The sequence below is a fragment of the Anser brachyrhynchus genome (assembly GCF_964034855.1).
Source record: "Anser brachyrhynchus genome assembly, chromosome: 24".
NCBI lineage: Eukaryota > Metazoa > Chordata > Aves > Anseriformes > Anatidae > Anser > Anser brachyrhynchus.
Genome location: NC_137717.1, coordinates 2,699,069 through 2,715,776, shown reverse-complemented (window position 1 = coordinate 2,715,776; position 16,708 = coordinate 2,699,069). Strand labels below are relative to the sequence as shown.

Genomic DNA, 16,708 nt, shown 5'->3' with positions numbered 1-16,708 from the left:
CAGTGCCGGCTGTTCTCCGTACCCACGAGTGCTGTCTGTCCCTGCAGCTCCCGGTGGTGCTGCGGGGTGTCCGGCAGCAGTGCCTTCCGCCACCTCCACTGCTCTCTGGTAGAAGGTCTCGCTTCTCCCCAGTTCCCACTGAATCCTCCGTGAGCCCCCCAGGCTGCCAGCTGGCTGCTTTCCATCTGCACCCACATTCAAATACCTGAAAAGTTGAGAATGAACTACTGTGAATACTTTTGTTCAACAAGGAAAGAATATTATTACTATTTTTTGCAAAAGTTAGGCAAATACTTCTTCGCGTAACTAATATTTTAAACTTAAAATATAATTAGTTTTTCCAGGGAGCTTGAATCCCAGGGCTTGAGGTTTTGTTCCTGGTAAAACCAGGTGGAAGAGATAATTTGCTCTGAATACCATGCTAGTGTAATTTCGTTTCTCTGAAAGCCAGCAGAGGTTTTTATTTTTCCTCCCAGCTTAATGGCGTTTCAGTGATTTAAAATAAGTGCAAGGCATCAAGCCTGCATTTCAACAAGCCTGGAAAGTCCCAGAAGTCAGGATGTTGCTGCTCAGCACCGGGCACGGGGCACGTCGGAACCAGGATGCAACCCAGGCAGCAGCAAGCGAGCTGGTCGGGGAGGGCATGTGGAAGCTGTGCAGCTGGCAGCCTGTGGCCAACACAGGAGCAAAACCAAAACAAAATAAAAAAGGACAAAACAAAACAAGAAAAAACACAATTCTTTGGAACAAGAATGTCTCTTTTAGTATTTGTCATCTCAGTGGCAGGAACACAAGCCTCCTTTTACTACAGTGAGTCCCCAGATCTATCCGCCAGGGTGGAGAGGAGTGTCAGGTGTGAGAATGTTTGTGGAGAAAACTGCTGACAGCAGAATTGCTGCATTGCCATCCCTGCACGTAGATCCCACCTAATAGCATCCCCAGAGAGGAGCAGGAGCCTGTCGCTCCCCGTTTCCCTGTGCAGACACAGCCGCATGGCTCCTGCTCTTGCCAGCTCCTTGAGAGCAGCGCAGTCCATGGAGAGGATTTAAAATAATTGACCGTGGCAAGAGAATGTTTTTAAATTGGTAGCAGAAGCAAGTCTGGATTGTTTCCAGGTCAGAGAGAAAAACAGGTTTCTCCCAAGCCTGAATATCTCTTGCAAGATTTTCTCCTGCTGCCTAGCAAGGGAACCAGCTCCAGCACCCCGTCCCCAGCCCCGTGGGATGATGGAAACGGGGTTTGCCTTCTCCTTGCTGCTTGTGGTCACCTGTGGGGAAAGCAACAAATCCGTGCAGCAGAGCCCAGGATTGTGCTCAGGGAGCACGCATCCCTTTGTGCCTGGCGCTGTTTTCCCACAGCAGATTTTGGAAGCAGCTCCTGCCTGCCATTGCCGAGCGCGGTGTCTGGGAAAGCAGCGCAGCGGGACAAACACAGCTCGGGGGGTGCAGGCACCGGGACCTCGTCTGGGAAGCTGCTGAAGGGCCTGGGGAATTTGTGTCTGCAGAATGCTGTTGCGGACTGTCTCCAGCCACCCTGGGTTGTTCTCTCTCCTGCAGAGAGCAGGTAATTTTCCAGCAATTGCCAAATGATCCAGTCTCAGTTCTTCGGGGACTGCTCAGCTCCAGCTTTGCAGCGCGTGGAGCAGCTCGGTGCTGGGTGCAGTGTGGGAAAGCTGCGAACAGGTTTCAATCCGCCTGGGAGCCTGATCCCTCCTGCAGGCAGGAGAAAAGCAGAACAAAAATGGCATAAGGCACAGATGGAGGCTCGACAAACACCAAGGCAGCAGGTAGCAGCAGTACTGAGCACGGTACTACCTGGTTCACCATCTCCCCAGAAAACAAGAACCTCATCAGAGATTGCTCTGAAGTTCTTCGGTGGAGAGGCAATGGAAGGAACCAAACATCTGAACATGTGCCTCTTGCAGGGCCACTAAACAATTCCCTTGAGGCAAACATCCCAGCACCTTCCTGTCCCCAGAAATTCTGGCATCGTCTTTTCTGGGCTCCACTGTGCTCCTAAACTGCATTCAGCAAATGGGGTTCAAAGGGACCGAAGCTCCAATTTAAGTGCTTTACTCAAACATTACTCATGTGAGTAGCCCTCTGCATTTTGTCAGGCTGCTCCCAGGAGTGGCTGTTTGCACAGTTAAGCCATAATTACTTTCTCCTCTTTCTACAGTCAACCTCGAAGCACTTTTTTGCAAGGGGAATTGCTATTCCCTTGTCAGGAGATGGGATTCCGGTGTAATTGAGAGAGAAGCAGCAGCCTCTGCTTCTGACCAGAGCTCCTTCCTCCCTGCCTCCCTCCCTCCCACTCACTATTGTATGGGAAAGAGAAGCCCTCAAGATATGCTGGACAGACTCTTGGAAATAACCTTTTTCATCTCAAAGATCCTGCTGAATTTTAGATTAAAAAGGAAGCTTTTCTTTCAATAATGTATTTCCCCCTTGGCTCTCTGGCTATCAAGTAACTTTCCCTGAACTGAAAGCTCAAAAGATGAAGCTTCCCCAGATTCAGATTCATGAACTGAATCTCATACCTCCCAGAAGCCTGGCTGGAGAGAGCAAAGGCAATCAGTGCATGAATTTCATATTAAGAAGAATAAATAAAGCACAACCTCTTCTATTTTATTCTTTCTGCCCATGCAGGTGAGACGAGGTTATTAAGCATCATTTTAAATGAGCACATCTGGAAGGAGAGGGTCACCCAGCTCTGTCTTCGTACACCCCGAGCTGTTCCTGCCTCCAGCCAGCGGGACAGCTAAGCCTCCACAATCAGCTGTGTTTGGCCTTGGAGGGGAGCTTAAAATATGGCATTGCATTGTGGGTCCAAAGAAGAGAAGAGAATTTGAATAATCCTCCCCTTTGGCAATGCCCTTTCCAGATCCTTAAATCTTTGAAGAGCATTGACTTGAGCGGTCGGGGCCAGCCAAGCGAGCCCACACCAGATTGCGCCGGGTGTTTGGATCCAGACATCTCCCCCACAGGGTCCCGGCCGTTGTGCAGCACCAAGGAGACCTAGCACACCGTCCAGTGGGTGGATGGGTGAGCGCAAACGCGTGCTCAGAACCTGTGGCAGATCTTCAGCAAATAGGAAATGGTATAGAGGTTTTCCAAGAGCTAAACCGCTTTGGAGAAGGAATGGTGAACTTTGCTGGAAGAGCCCAGCAGCGACACCACTTTTGTGAGCTGAGCCAAGATCCCAGAAAGACAGGAGCGAGACGGCCCTTCGGGTCACCTGCAAAACCACTGCCCAAAGCCCAGTCCAGACCGTTTATGGTACACTACAGCTTTGCTTGTGACATTTCTCAGGCCGAATATCATACATTCAAACCACACTGTGCAGCTGCTGGTCTTACTGCTGTTTTCAGCTACGCCCGGCCGTCCGTAGCCAAATAACCTGTGCAGGTTTGTGTGTGTGCGTGCACGGGCATCTCGGCACGCACCTCCCTTAGAGCAACCGCACGATGCGAAATGTATAATAAAATAGGAAATAAACCTCCATAGAATAAATGAATTGCTCAAAGATGCCTCTCAGTGAATGATTTAACATACTAAACATAGCCCTGTTGCATTACTCATACCTCTCCTGACTAAGTATATTCGGCGCTGGCTGAACTAAATTAAAACTGAAGCCTTTAATGAGCGAAGTACCACGCTGGCTGTGATAGGGACCTTTCCCACATAAACAGATTTATCCCAGCTCAAGTGTGCAGCTTCCTAGCAGGTACCGGAGGTATTTTTTGATTAGGGCGCATTACTTCTATGGGATTACATCTGCGTTTATACTCCTTTTTCACCGAGACAATTCCCTGCTGCTGCTCGCAGGGCAAACCTCTCGTCAGAGCCCATGCCCTGCAGATTGCCCACCCCGGCGCGGCCGTGCCAGAGCACCGGGATCACATTCAGCCTTCGGGCTTTATTAATTGTTAAATGAAGGTACGGTAACACCTCCCAGATCCCCATAAATGCCTCCAGCCAGCACGCTCTGACAGCCTCCCCGTTTCTGCCTGACAGCTTAATGAGACATTGCTCTGCTCACGCCGACGTCTTTGGAGATCTCCTGAAACAATGCCCCGCGCTCCGCCAGGCGCAGCCCGACGCGCCCGATCAAAACTCCTGCGGGCGTCGTGCCGCTCACACCGCGACAGCCGCCGCCGCCCTTCAGCGCAGGAGACAGCTGAAAGGAGAATCCCTTTGTGGTTTCGCCGTGCTTTGTCTGTCAGCTCCCCCAGATAGGTTTTTCGTCGAGAGAAACCGGCGTCCGGGGGAGAGATAAGGAGACGAAGGTCGCACGAGCTGCAGGCTGTGCCGGTGCGGCGATGCGGTGGGCTTTGCTCTGCACCTCTGTGCTGCCTCCAGGAGCTGCCCCCTGCCTCTCTGCAGCCCTGTGGGTTGCAGGGCCTGGGCTGGCCGGGCTCGTAGCACCATTTCAGTGCACCTGGGTGTCCCCTTCAGGCTAAAGCTCCAGCTCAGGCTGCAAGAAAGTGAGTCTTAGCGGGGCTGGCAATGTCAATTCTTGGCTGAACTGATTCCTGCTGTAATTCCCCCAAGACCCATTGTTTTTCTATCATTATAGCTGTATAATGAGTACCTGTGAACCACAAATAACACTACAGCCTTTTATTTCCCCGTTAACAGCATATATGTAGCCGTGGAAATATCAAGCAGAACCGGCAGTCCTCTCTGGTTTTTGTCTAGGAAATAATGGAAAGCTCCTAGGGTAGTGATCCAACCTGCAATAAGGAGTTCCAGCAGCGTGTACACCCAGGGAGAATATTGATGGCTTGATCTCATTTCAAGGGCTGTATTCTTGCACTTGGACACAGATAACAAAAAGGGTATGATCGATAGATGCTACAGGGGCTGGTTTGCAGGGCACTAATAGAGTATTCGCTACAAGTCTTCGGATCATGTTAACATGCATGCATGCTGATTGCTTTTGTTTATACAAGCAGCAAAAAGTAGGGAAAGGACTTGGAGTCTTTCTGCTTCTCATACTGCCTGACCCTAAACTGTCCGGACTGCATCTGCCGAGGGCAGACAGAACAGACAATAATCATGTTTCACTCTTGGCACAGGGTATTTTTGACATAATGGCAGCAGCCGACAATTTGCAACTCCATAAACGGAATGCACGATTCTAATTTATGTATGGAGCTAATGGATCGTTGCTCCTGTAATAAACTGCTCAGAGTGGGTAGGATTTATCAGCAAGTGGGTTGCCCTTTACACATTTTTATTTAATTTTGCTTTATTTCGTGAGGTGCCAAGTCAACAAATGATTAAATATGAGCAAATATTTCTCCACTGGAGTTTTATCAAGTTACCTAATCCAGTTAAGAGATGGAATGTAATTGCTTCTGAAAACAAAGCTTGTTTTCCACCAGGGTTCTCGATTGAAAAATAGAGGAAGAAAGGTTTTTCCTTTCTAAGTATAACAGAAGGCTACAAAGTATATTATCTCTGGAAAACAAATAGGAAACTTGTTGAGATAACGGAGGCTTTGGATGGGATCTCAGAGGCATTTACAGTGATGTACCACGCAGGCATTTCCTTCCTTTAGCCATGTGGGAAGCTGCCCCTGCCTGCCGGTGCTCAGCAGCCTCCAGGGGCCTGGACGCAGGGGCATTCCCTCCCTTTGCCCCGTCCCCCTGAGCAGAGCAGGAGCAGCAATCCCACCTGCAGCACAGCCCCGGTGCTGGGGCAGGATCCGGCTGGCACCGCCGCAGCTGGGGCACGTCCCGGCTCTGCGCCACGGCCGGCACTGCGGAGCAGCAGCGCTTGAGAAGCCCGTTGCCTGCCCAGCTGCTCTCCTCCGCAGCTTTCCCCAGCAGAAGGGCAGCGATTACAACAAAACATTGCAGAAAACGCAGGGAAGGGGGCAGGGGACTGTCACAGGAGGGACACAAAGCACTCGAGAGTCTCTTGGCAGCACCGCGCAGTTCATTAAGCTGCTCTCAGGAGCACCGCGGACGTACTCTGTTTACGGTGGTGAGGGCGGAGGGCTAAAGTACTTGGCAGACTTGTGTGATTTAGGGCTTCAGGTTCATCATGTTGAATCGCAAACCATGTTTGAGTTACCATCAGTCACTATAAATATTGGAGATGAGAGGGCTTGGAAAAACCTGGCGGCGAGAGCTCTCCATCCCTGTCTCCTCGGAGCAGCACTCCCAGCCCGGCGGGGGAAGCAGCACCTCACCCCACAGCTCCCAGTGCTGCTTCCCAGCAGGAATTTGGGGAATTAAACCTCCTGACGGTGGAAGACGAGGGCAACCCAGGCTCGGGGTGGCAGAGGGACGGTGCCTGGAGCCTGGCCGGGAGCCGCAGCTCTGGGCTGCTCTGGGAGCGCAGCCTCAAAGGGCAGCTCTGCTCCCAGAGCTCAGAGAGCAGCTACACAAAGGGAAGGGTTTGTGCTCAGGATTACCTATGTCATATTTTCTGTTGTATTTAGTGTATTAATTAAACTCGATAAGCCCAGCTGAGCAGCCAGAGCCTCTGGCTCGCCAATGCTGCCATCTATAGCGGGCTCCGCAGCAATACAGAGCTCCTCGTCGGGCTGACCCGGAGCCAGGCAGCAGCACCCATGCAGGAGGCAGGGCAGAGATTTCTCAAAGAGCAGAGGCACTTGCAGAGCCCCTGGAGAGGTTCTTCCAGGGAGCAGAGGGAAGGAGCGACCCTGGGGCTTTGCTCCTTCCCCTCCCCAGCCTCCCCTGGTGCCTTCTCCCAGCGCCAAAGGCAGAGCTCTCCTTCAGTTCCCTGGCTCAGCCTGCCCCGTGCCAGCACCGAGACGTGCACAAGACTTGTGAGATGCCCCAAAAATGAGAGCTCAGCCCCCTGCAGAGCGGCTAAAGGACAAGGAAAAACCCATCCCCAGAAAGGAGCTCACAGCTCTGCGGTCAGCGGGTTTTAGGGAAAGCAAGAGAAGGAGCAGGTGGAGCAAGGAGAGCAGCTGCGCTGGGGCAGGACAGGAGCAGCATCAGCTGCCGCCCCGGATTTCGAGGAGATTAATGGGGTGGCAGCGGGCAGGCTGGGCTCAGCCGCCGTGCTGCTGGTGGGACAAGCCCAGGTGATGGCACGGGGCTGGCAGGAGCGGCGGCCGGGCAGAGCTTTGCAGGAGCGGGGCTGGGAGGTGGCCAGGTTGGGGACGTGCTGGCACAGCAGTGGAGGCAGGAGCATAGTCAGCCTTCTGTCTGTGGTTTGTACTCTGAAGGAGAGGGGAGGAAGCGGATTTCTGGAAAGAAAAAGAAGCGAATGGCAGGAAGAGAGACCTTGTGAAGCAATTTGTCCTTCACCAGTGCAGCCCCATGTCCTGCCCCCCCAGCAGGGCCAGCCAAGGGCTGACGTGCATGTGCCAGAGCTGGGTATCGACATCCAGATCTAAATGAAATGATTTTAAACATCCAAAATTCACACCACCCTTCTTGTACCAACCTCAACCTGTGGCTGCTCCTCCTTCAAAGTCAAACTTGGTGTGTGTGCAGGCCTGTTTCTGGTTGTAATTTTAGCTACCAGACATCATGTGGTCGTCTCAGGTTTCCAGTACGTGCAGAGCAGCCCATAAATATTGTAGCTTTTTTTATTTTTATTTTAATTCGATGCTGTCTTGCAAACTGAGCTATCTAATCCTTGGAACATCTGCTTGGAGCAGGCAGCAATCTCTTTAATGCCACTGTGCACTGAAGAAGTTCTCCTCTTCTCTGTGGGAGCCCCTGGAAGAATTTAACTGGTATAAGGCACCTCCCACAGCTCAAGCTAATGATCACAATACAAATGACATTTGCATGCTATGATATTCCTTTTGTGCAGAAGACAATCTGCACAATAACATCTATTCATCCCCTACAGCTTGTTTTCCCTCCGCCTGGAAATAATTTCCCAGCCCAGGTAACAGCCAGCAGCTGCCCACAAAGCCTGCGGACGCCCCGATCTCCCTCTGCCCCTCACATTTCTTCCCTTGTAAAGGGAACGAGCGCTGGGGAACCTTCTGTGCTGGGTGTTCAATAAATTACAAGGATTTGGGGAAGATTTTGGGGTTTTAGGGATGTCTTTAAGGGGATACGTTGCCACAGCCACCGCGGCAGGGACCGGGCGCTCTCCTGTGCCTGTGTCCCCTGCTGCGGTCTGGCAGCGGTGGGCTGCCCGTGGTGGTGGGCAGCACGGTGCAGGATTGGTGCTGAGCAGGACTGGTGGGGAAGGGCAGCTGCTGGTGTGGCTGAGCCATCGGTACCAAAGCCTGGGGAGCAAAGGCGAAGTAGCAGTGCCGCGTCCGAGTTCCCTGCTGCGATCCCAGGCGGCTCTAGGGGATGAAATCTCCTCAGGTTGTAGCTTGCTGCCTAATATTTTTTCCACCTGCAATTTACTTTATTTTAATTGATCGTACTCTCCTGTGGCGTAGCAGCTTATTGGAAAGGGAGGCGGTTCCAGATACAAAACGAAAAAACAGCCTTAATATTCACTCATTTGCCTTGCAGCTTTTCACAGCTCCACTGTCCCAATCCTTAATGACAGAAACCAATAATGTTTAAGCTGTTGAAGTCCAAGTGACACAAAATCAATGGCACAATATTGGAATTCTGAAAGACTTTGTTAAATATTTTGTTTCTTATTGTTTGCTCACTGAAAATCCAGACAGTCCCGCCAGAGCAAGAGCAAGTTAATGAATTAAAAGCTCCCGGCAGCAGTTTAATAATAGCATTAACACTGTAAAATGCATCATTAGGTCAGTGTCTGTCAGTATTACAAGGCATTGGGGAGACGAGCAGAAAGGCAGAAAGTCAGGCTGCTTATTAGAACCAGGTTTAGGAAAAAAAAGTTCCTTTTGAAGGGCTGCATTTATTCACCACCCTGCCTGCACCACGATGCTTCTGCGCTCCCCCCACCACCAGCAACCTGGGGGCCCCGCAGCTTCCCCCTGAGCCCCCCACGAGCCTTCTGATCAGCTGGAAGGAAAGCTAGCTTCACTGTTACAGAAAGAATAACTCTGTGGAAATTCACGTTCAGGTGGGGAGCAACGCCGAGAGGCGAAATCCTGCTCAGTGCTGCCCGGTGTTCTGCACCCAGCTCTCCTCTGCAGTGCGTTCAGGCTTCGGGGGATGGATCCCCTTCGGCTGCACTGGAGGTGATGGTGCTGCAAAAGGGTTTTCTTTGTCCTGCAGGAACAAGTTCTGCTATCTCCCCTTGGAAAATGATTTACCCTACGGAGATAAAAATCAGGAGAGCGCCAGCTTGGTTTGGATTTGTACTCGGCCGCGCAGGGGCTGGAAGAGCTGCAGGTCAGGAAGAAGGGAAATGGCAAGGAATGAAGTGAATGTAGAGATGGGGGGAAAATGGGGAGAAAAAGGAGCTGTCTCTGTTGTGAGGCCGTACCGGGGGAGCAGCCTGCAAGCTCGGGGATCTTTGCAAAGCCCTGGTCGTCTCAATAGGAAACGGGCTTTCCAGCAGCTGCAGCGTGAGCCTGGTTCCTTGCAGAACTGCCAGCTCCGGCTGCCCTCCTCCCCCCGAAGGAAACAGCAGGAGAAAAAAGGGGATTTGACATCCCTGGGGGGCCCTACAGAAAGGGCACGGGGGAGCTGTGACTCCCCCACACGCTCCTTTACCTGTTCCCTTTATATTTATGGGCTGTGCTTCATCAGGAGTTAAGGACACGCACAGTTTGGGGATGTTAATGCATGTAATGAGTAATCGCTTGTGACAGGGGAGTTATGAAATATTGTGTTAAATAAGCTTGACTGAGCCAGGCGATGGATCTGCACGGGGTGAGCCCATTCCTGTGGGCAGCAAGCACTGCACCCAGGCGGAGACCTCCGGCCGCTGTCAGTGTGTCTGTCCCGGAGCCTTGGCTGTCCTGGGGACATCTCACCTCCCGCAGGACTTACGGGGAGAGCTGGGCTGCAGTGCGGTAGGAGCAGGATGGGTCCCGAGTCACACCTGCCTTCCCAGCACCCCTTATGTTTTCACACACATCCACATCTTATTTTACAGAAGGGACATTAAGCCTGAATTCAGTAACAGTCCTGTAATTGTGCAAATCTCTGTGACCTCATAACAGTAGCAAGACCAGAAATCTTTCTCTTCCTTTTGTTTACTAAAGAAAAGCATGGAAATGCAAGGGAAGGAGCTTACAAATAGCAGTGGTTTCTCAGAGTCAGGACAGACCTTTGGAAGAGAGAGACCTGAAACACCTCTCCCGCCTGCCATTGCTGGGTTCAGACAAAACAGCCAGCAAGACAGGTTTTAACGGGGCTTACAACGAGGAAGACCAGAAGGGAGGAAAATGGAGAAGGTGAATTAAAAATGCTTCCAGAGCTGAGACGCGAGACGAGATGAATAGGGATCATCGTTTCTTCTCCAGGGAGGTGCTGCCACAGTGCTGCTCACCTGGCGAAGGCAGAGGTAAAATTAATGCTGGTCGTGGGCACGTTAACGCCGCTCACTCCTGCCCCGTCTGTCTCCTGCTGCCTGCTAGGGGCAGCCTGGCAGCCTGCGCCTTTGTCCTTCGCTCCTTCTCCCTCCCTGGGGCTTTCCCTGCTCTCAGACCCCACCAGAAGCTGCAGGGCTCCTTTCTCTGCCCGCGTCCTTCTGCCGAGAGTCCTCCATGTGACATTTCAGGAGGTCTGGGAGCTGTGAAATCTCGGCATCGGGAGCTCAATCCAATTAGCATCCTGACAAGCTTTTCAGAGATTTACAGTGGGTTTTACCACCTGCTGGAGGTGCAGCCACATATATCCATCCCTAACTCATTCTTGGACCAGGATTTACGGCTGCTGTCAGCCCGTGCTGTCACTCAGTGCCCATCTGAGGCAGGCAGGTGGGGAAAGGTCACTTTTTAGAGCCATAAATGCTAAAGCTGTGACCGAGCCTCCTGCTCAGAGGCCACATCCCAGCAGGGCTGTGAGCGCTCTGCATGGCTCTTGGCCACCAGTGCTGCATTAACCTCCATCCCCGGAGCAATGACTGTCACCAGCAGCGTCGCTGGGGGGAGAGGTAGCTCTCTGTGACCCGTGAGAGGTCCCCAGAAGCTCAGGGGATTTGGGTCACGGCTCACTTCTCCCTCCGGCTCCCCACAGCACTGACCGTTTGAGCCCTGGTGGTTTGGATCACCTGAAAACACGGCCGTGCCACCAGACCATCGGCAGGAGGAGGGTTGGTGGCACAGGGCTGGGGACCCACGCGTGTCCCCCCGCCAGCCACAGGCTGTCCCCGACCTCTCCCATGGTGACATGGTCCCAGTTCAGCCAGCCCTCGGGTGGCAAGTGGAACCTCCTGAGATTTGGGGTCCAGAATCCCTGCCAGCTTCCCGTTGTCTACAATTTATCATCTTTCCCAAATATTATTACACCATCGGAACAACAGACCTGCTCTTCACAGACCCTTCCGTGCCGAGCAGCTCTCCCTGTTAGCACATTTCCCTGCTGCTCAGTGGAAATCCCATCTCCTAATTTCGCTCCCTTACTCCTTCAGATAGATTTCGTCCCCTCCTTCGTGCCCACTCCTTTCCAGGATCTGCCAGGATGCATTGTGTCCTCCCTTTCCTTACTGCTCTTTTTTTTTTTGGATGCTAAAACGGAACACGCTTACCAAAAAATAAACCTTTTGGTAACTTGCAAGAACAGCAATTGAACATGAGTAGGAGTTTATAAAGGGAAAGAAAGAAAAGATGAATTTCCTCCTTCTGTTTTACACTGTGGCATTTAATATATGGCAGCAATTATTCCTGTTGCCTCTGGAGTATATGAGCAGTAGTAAACAACCCTTGCATGTACACAGTGTACTGAACTTGCACTACGAGGGAGCTGGAGTGACTTTGTAAACTCGGGGGCCAGAGAAATTCTCCCTAAGCAGACATAAAATCACAGCCCTCGGGAGCAGCAGGAGAGGGGCTCGATGAGCACAGGCGCTGAGGCTTTTTCCCCTGCTGGCACCAAACGGAGCTGCTCCAGGTGAGCCGCAGCAGCGGCGATTTGGACACAAAAAGCAGAGCCCTGCAAAGCAACAGCCGGAGCGTGCCCGCTGCCTGGGAGCTTGCTGCTGGGGTGTCCCCACGTGCTGCACGGACACGGTCACCCCACTCCTGCCTGCAGAAGGAAACCACCCGTCACAGCACGCTGCCCTGCCCTTATTCCTACCTACAGTTAAGCCACGTTTTCAAAAAGCACGGAAGCCGCACAGTCAGATATTAGATGGGTATATTTATCTCTGCGTGTGGGCAGCTATTAGCACAGCCTTTATATTACTGTAATTCCCAGGTGCGTGAAGCCTGAGGGAAGGGGGGGGAAGAAGAGGCCGGGACTGGTGCTCTCCGCTGCTGGAGGAGCCCTGCAGAAGCTCGGTCCTTGCCGGAGCCCAGAGGAAGACCCCCGCGTGCACCCGCTGGAGCTGTGTCTCTGTGAGCAGCCCGTGAATTTGCAGTGGGGCTTTTGCGGGAGCAGTGTGATCACACGAGTGGAGTCCCTGATTTCAGGGACCTCACAGGCCACAAAGAACTTCCCAGGGAGGTCGGCAGCCCCTGGCCCCACACACTTCCCCACAACCCTGCAGTGCAGCGTTTTGACTGTTTTCTCTATCCTTTTGTCTTTCACGCCTCTCCTTGAAACCAAGCACCCCCCGTGTCAGTGCGGTGTCCCTGACTCGGGGACTGTCAGAAGCTGTGACAGCTCCAGCCCGCAGAGAGGATGGTTTCCTGCACATCTCCTGGACACAGACGATTCGTGATGTTGCTTCTTGCTTCCCCAGCAGCGTGAGGCTCAGTGGAGCTGATGGAAAGTGCCTGTGGTGTCAGCTGGTTTGGATCAGGCCGGTTCAGAAAACAGCCGGTGTCCTTAGGGCACTCCTTTTGGAAACAGGCTTCTGCCGCTGAAATGCCCAGAAAAAACAAGCAGGGGGGGCAGGAAGGACACAGCCTCGCTCACCTTCCTGGGAAAAGGCTGGGTCTGCTGAGCCAAGGTCCCCCAACGAGCCTGAACCCAAATGTCCCCGGTGCTATGCACACCTTGCCGCCTGCAGCCCAGCTGAGGTGCCGTGCCCACGTCCGTGCCCATGTCGCTGAAGGACAGATGGGTTTTATTCCAGCCTGGCGACCTCTTCCCTGCTCTAAGGGGACATTTTCCCCTCCAGCTCCTCTGCCTCCAGCTCTCTGCTCAGCACAAGGAGGTGGCGCGATGCCCTGGTGCTGCCTGGGCTCCTTAGGGACCCCCCGTCACCCTCCATCAGCCACCGGCAGAGGGAAGCGCTGAAATTAAGCACCTTGTGTATAATTCATTCCACCCTGAAAAACCGCTCGTAGGCAAACATCTGTGGCGGGGGCCGGCTGTGTGGTGCCGAGGGGAGCTGTGGGCAAGTGCCTGAGGAGCAGAACTGCTCCTGCATGGCCTGGCCTGTGAGCAGGCAGAGCACCAGCGAGGTGGGCAGGGGGGGCCTGGAGAAGAGGTGGCACTGGGCAGGGACATCCAGCACCCATGGGCACCCTCCTGTCCTGCCTGGGCGGTGTGGAAGCAGCATGGTGCTGGCAAACAGGGCAGGAGCAGAGCGAAAATCCCTGTTGGGAAGTGGGGATACGAGGCTGGGAGACGTCGGAGAAGCCTCAAGGCACCACAGGGCGCTGCAGACCGGGCACCCAGCGCTCCGAGCTGCCCTCAAACACTTCCAGCCAGCTCGTCCCAGTCCACATTTTGGCACGGAAAGTCGTGGCCAGACAGACAGGGTGTGCTGGAGGCTCGGTGCTGTACTTGCTGTCTGGCTCCCAGCACACGTGAATAATAAATGAAGCTCCTTTCCCTGCCGTCCTGAGCGACAGATGTCGGTGCTGTTGTGGAAGGCAAGCTGGTATTTCTAAATGGGGTAATTCAGAAAGAAATAGGTTTCCTGATGTCCAATTCAGTGCCATGTTGACAGGACCATGCCTTTCCTGGTCGTGGGGAGGCTCAGGGGACGGAGGCTTTAGCAGACGTCTGCTGGGGAAGGAGGAAGGGCAGGGTGAGGAGGAGGAGGCAAGGGGTGAACTGGTGAGGCAGGGTCCCAAACACTGGGCTTTCCTGAGCCCCCACGTCCAGAGCAAAAAGGCAGCACTGTCTGACTTCTGCCGAGTAATTCTGCTCCATTCACAGCCTTGAGGAAATATCCTACAGAGCATAATGACGGTGGTGAAATCGGTGGGTCTGAATAGAAGTGTAAAAGCCTGTAGCAATCTCTCTTAAAACTGCCGAATTCGAGAGAGCGTGGCATCCTTTTTGTAAGTTTTATCATTCAAATGTGTTCTCCGAATTGTCATTTCTCACCCGTTCCAGCGGAGGTTTCACCCACTCAGCCTCCCGGCTCCAAAACGTAGCTCCGAGCTGGGTTTTGGTGCTGCAGCCCAGCAGGAGAGCTCCGCACAGGGCGCCCAGCTGAGCGCTGGGGGAATCGCGGTGGAGCTGTCCAGGGGCTGCCTGAGCTGTGTCGCCCTGCGCTGGGTGGGTGGGAGCCACAGGGTCACAGGGGAGCATTTAAAAGCTTCTAAAGCTGCAATTTAAATAAACCTCACCCTGGCAAGCCCCTCCATGCTGGCCAGCATCACTTTGTTTTCAGATCCGTGCCCTCACAGCAGAGCAGCCCTTTCGCTGGCATCCCGGTGGATCCTCCTCCCTGCCCTCCTCTCCCCTCACTTCTCATACTGCTCTTGTTTTCTCCCCACTGCTCTTTTGTCAGCTGCTTTGCACAGCGGATCTGTGCCTGATTTGCTGCTCCCCTTTCCCCACTTGTGGTCGTGCCAGCTCCCCGGTTGGCGTGCAGTGCCGCTGCAGCCCCAGACAAGTGAACATGGGCAGGAGGAAACGCACCCACCGGGATTTGTGTCTGCATGGATTTAATGTCAGCCTCCCATGCACGTAAACATCTGCTTTACTGTAAGAACCGGGATCTCGCAGCGCCTGGATGTGTCTCCAGAGCCAGGCAGGATGCCGGCCCCAGAGACCCCAGCACCTCAGGGCCGTTGTGCTTCCCATGCCCATTGCTCAGCAGCTCCCCTGTTTCTTGTGGGTGGAGGGGAGCTGAGGTTTGGGGCTCCTGCAGCCCTGCTCCTGCTCTGGCTGGTCCCAGGGCATCCCAGCACTGCAGGGAGGAGGAAATGCGAGACCCATTTGTGCTCCTTTCCCTCTAATCTCAGCCACTTCTGTGTTAGGTGCGGCAGTGATAGGTGAAAAACGCTGGTGGAAGCGTGATTTGTTCGCTGATGTTGTCCTTATAATGCACATGGGAAAATTAACTTAAAGCCCGGGTTATGAAGAGAGCTAATTAGTTAATCCATGTAAAGTGCTTTAAGACTCTCGGATGACAGGAAAGAATAGCTAATGGTGGGGCTCAGACAGGGCTCTGTTGATGCAAAGTGAATTTCAGACAAGAAATCCTTACTGTACAGAATGGAATTACATTCGAGGGTTTGTCTAAAAGAAAAACCTCAGAATTGATCACATCCCAGTGAATAAAGGCAGTCCATCAGTTCAAGGGCATCTTACACGTATATCCGTGCCCACTAATTATTCTTGAAACCAGCCTTCCTGGCACATTCCCAGAGTCAATGCATCGAGGACCTCTGTGTCAACATTAGCTTTGTAGCAGACGGATAATTGGTGGTAAGTACCCAGAGCTGGACTGTGCTGGACAACATAATGGCAAATATTAAATTCTTCCAACAAAATAGCTCTTTGCAGGCGTGTTCAAGCAAAACAGGCTTGAGAGACAATGCCACTGTGAGGCGAAATAATCACAGAGCAATTAGAGGAGTGAACTTCACGAACTCACCTGCACAGCACCTATTTGCTGCTCTGCAATCGTCTCTGTCAAAGCTTCAAACATCTCCTTTGTTCCCAGCAGCAGTCGCTGGCTGGGTGACTGTAAATAACAATACAGATGCGCAGCCAGGAGAAATTGGGGAAGATGTCTCAAAGCATTTGCCAGATACCCCTGCAGGCTGATTTTGGGTTGAATCCCATACTCTTTGGGGCAATTGTTACGTGCATGGGCTGCCCGAGGAGAGGTGAGCCACCCACTTTGACACCCAGCCCGTATTCCCATCCCACAAAGCGCAGTGGTGTGGAGAGCATCCCAACGAGGGGCTGCATCTCTCCGAGGAGCGGAGCTGAACCCCATCAGGAGCAGCCCCCGGTGCTTTGCATCCCCAGGGACCACGTGGGCTCCGTGCTCCCTGTGCCGATTCCCCCGGTCCCGGTCCCGGTGGGCACCGAGGGGCCGCGGCACGCCGTGCCGACACGCCAGCTCGCAGTGCTCCCTGAGTGGCACGCGCGGGAAGTAAAGGTGACAGTGATGCGGATGGCTGGAATTGCTCTGGCGGCTCTGTCTAGCAAGCGGTATAAATTGGATTACTACGTGGTGAAGTTTTCTGCGAGGGGAGCTTTGCCATTTGAGTGGCATTTCCATATTCTGTCAAGCAACCCGCATGCCCATAAAATCTGATAAGTTTTCTCGGTCATCACTTTGTGTATTTTTATGAGTCTATTAAAATGTGATTTACATTTTTTCAATTCCCTACCCCCCCTCCCCTTTTCCCTTCAATATGCCCAAGGGATGGGGAATTAGATTGGAGGGAGCCCAGGACCATATGGCCAATTGGATTAGGCTCTCCTAAACGTTCAGCAGAAAGTAATAGGGGCTCTAAACCCGTATCCCAAATTCCGGATGCTTCTCTCGTCTGAATTGCCAAAGAGCTCCATCTT

The 16,708-nt window shown here is 53.0% G+C and overlaps 1 protein-coding gene across 16 annotated transcripts in view; it reads left to right on the top strand.

Annotated features, from left to right (window-relative positions):
- The window catches only part of LOC308182563 (uncharacterized protein), a 66,938-nt gene that overhangs the window by 35,511 nt on the left and 14,719 nt on the right, over window positions 1–16,708 (top strand). For 3 of the 16 annotated variants that reach the window (XR_013941869.1, XR_013941870.1, XR_013941871.1), the window contains exon 3: window positions 2,649–11,456. The exons of 10 other annotated variants lie outside the window; for them this stretch is intronic. The gene's annotated coding sequence lies outside the window, so the exon portion shown is untranslated. 3 more of the 16 variants (XR_013941868.1, XR_013941872.1, XR_013941873.1) reach the window with 3 other exon arrangements.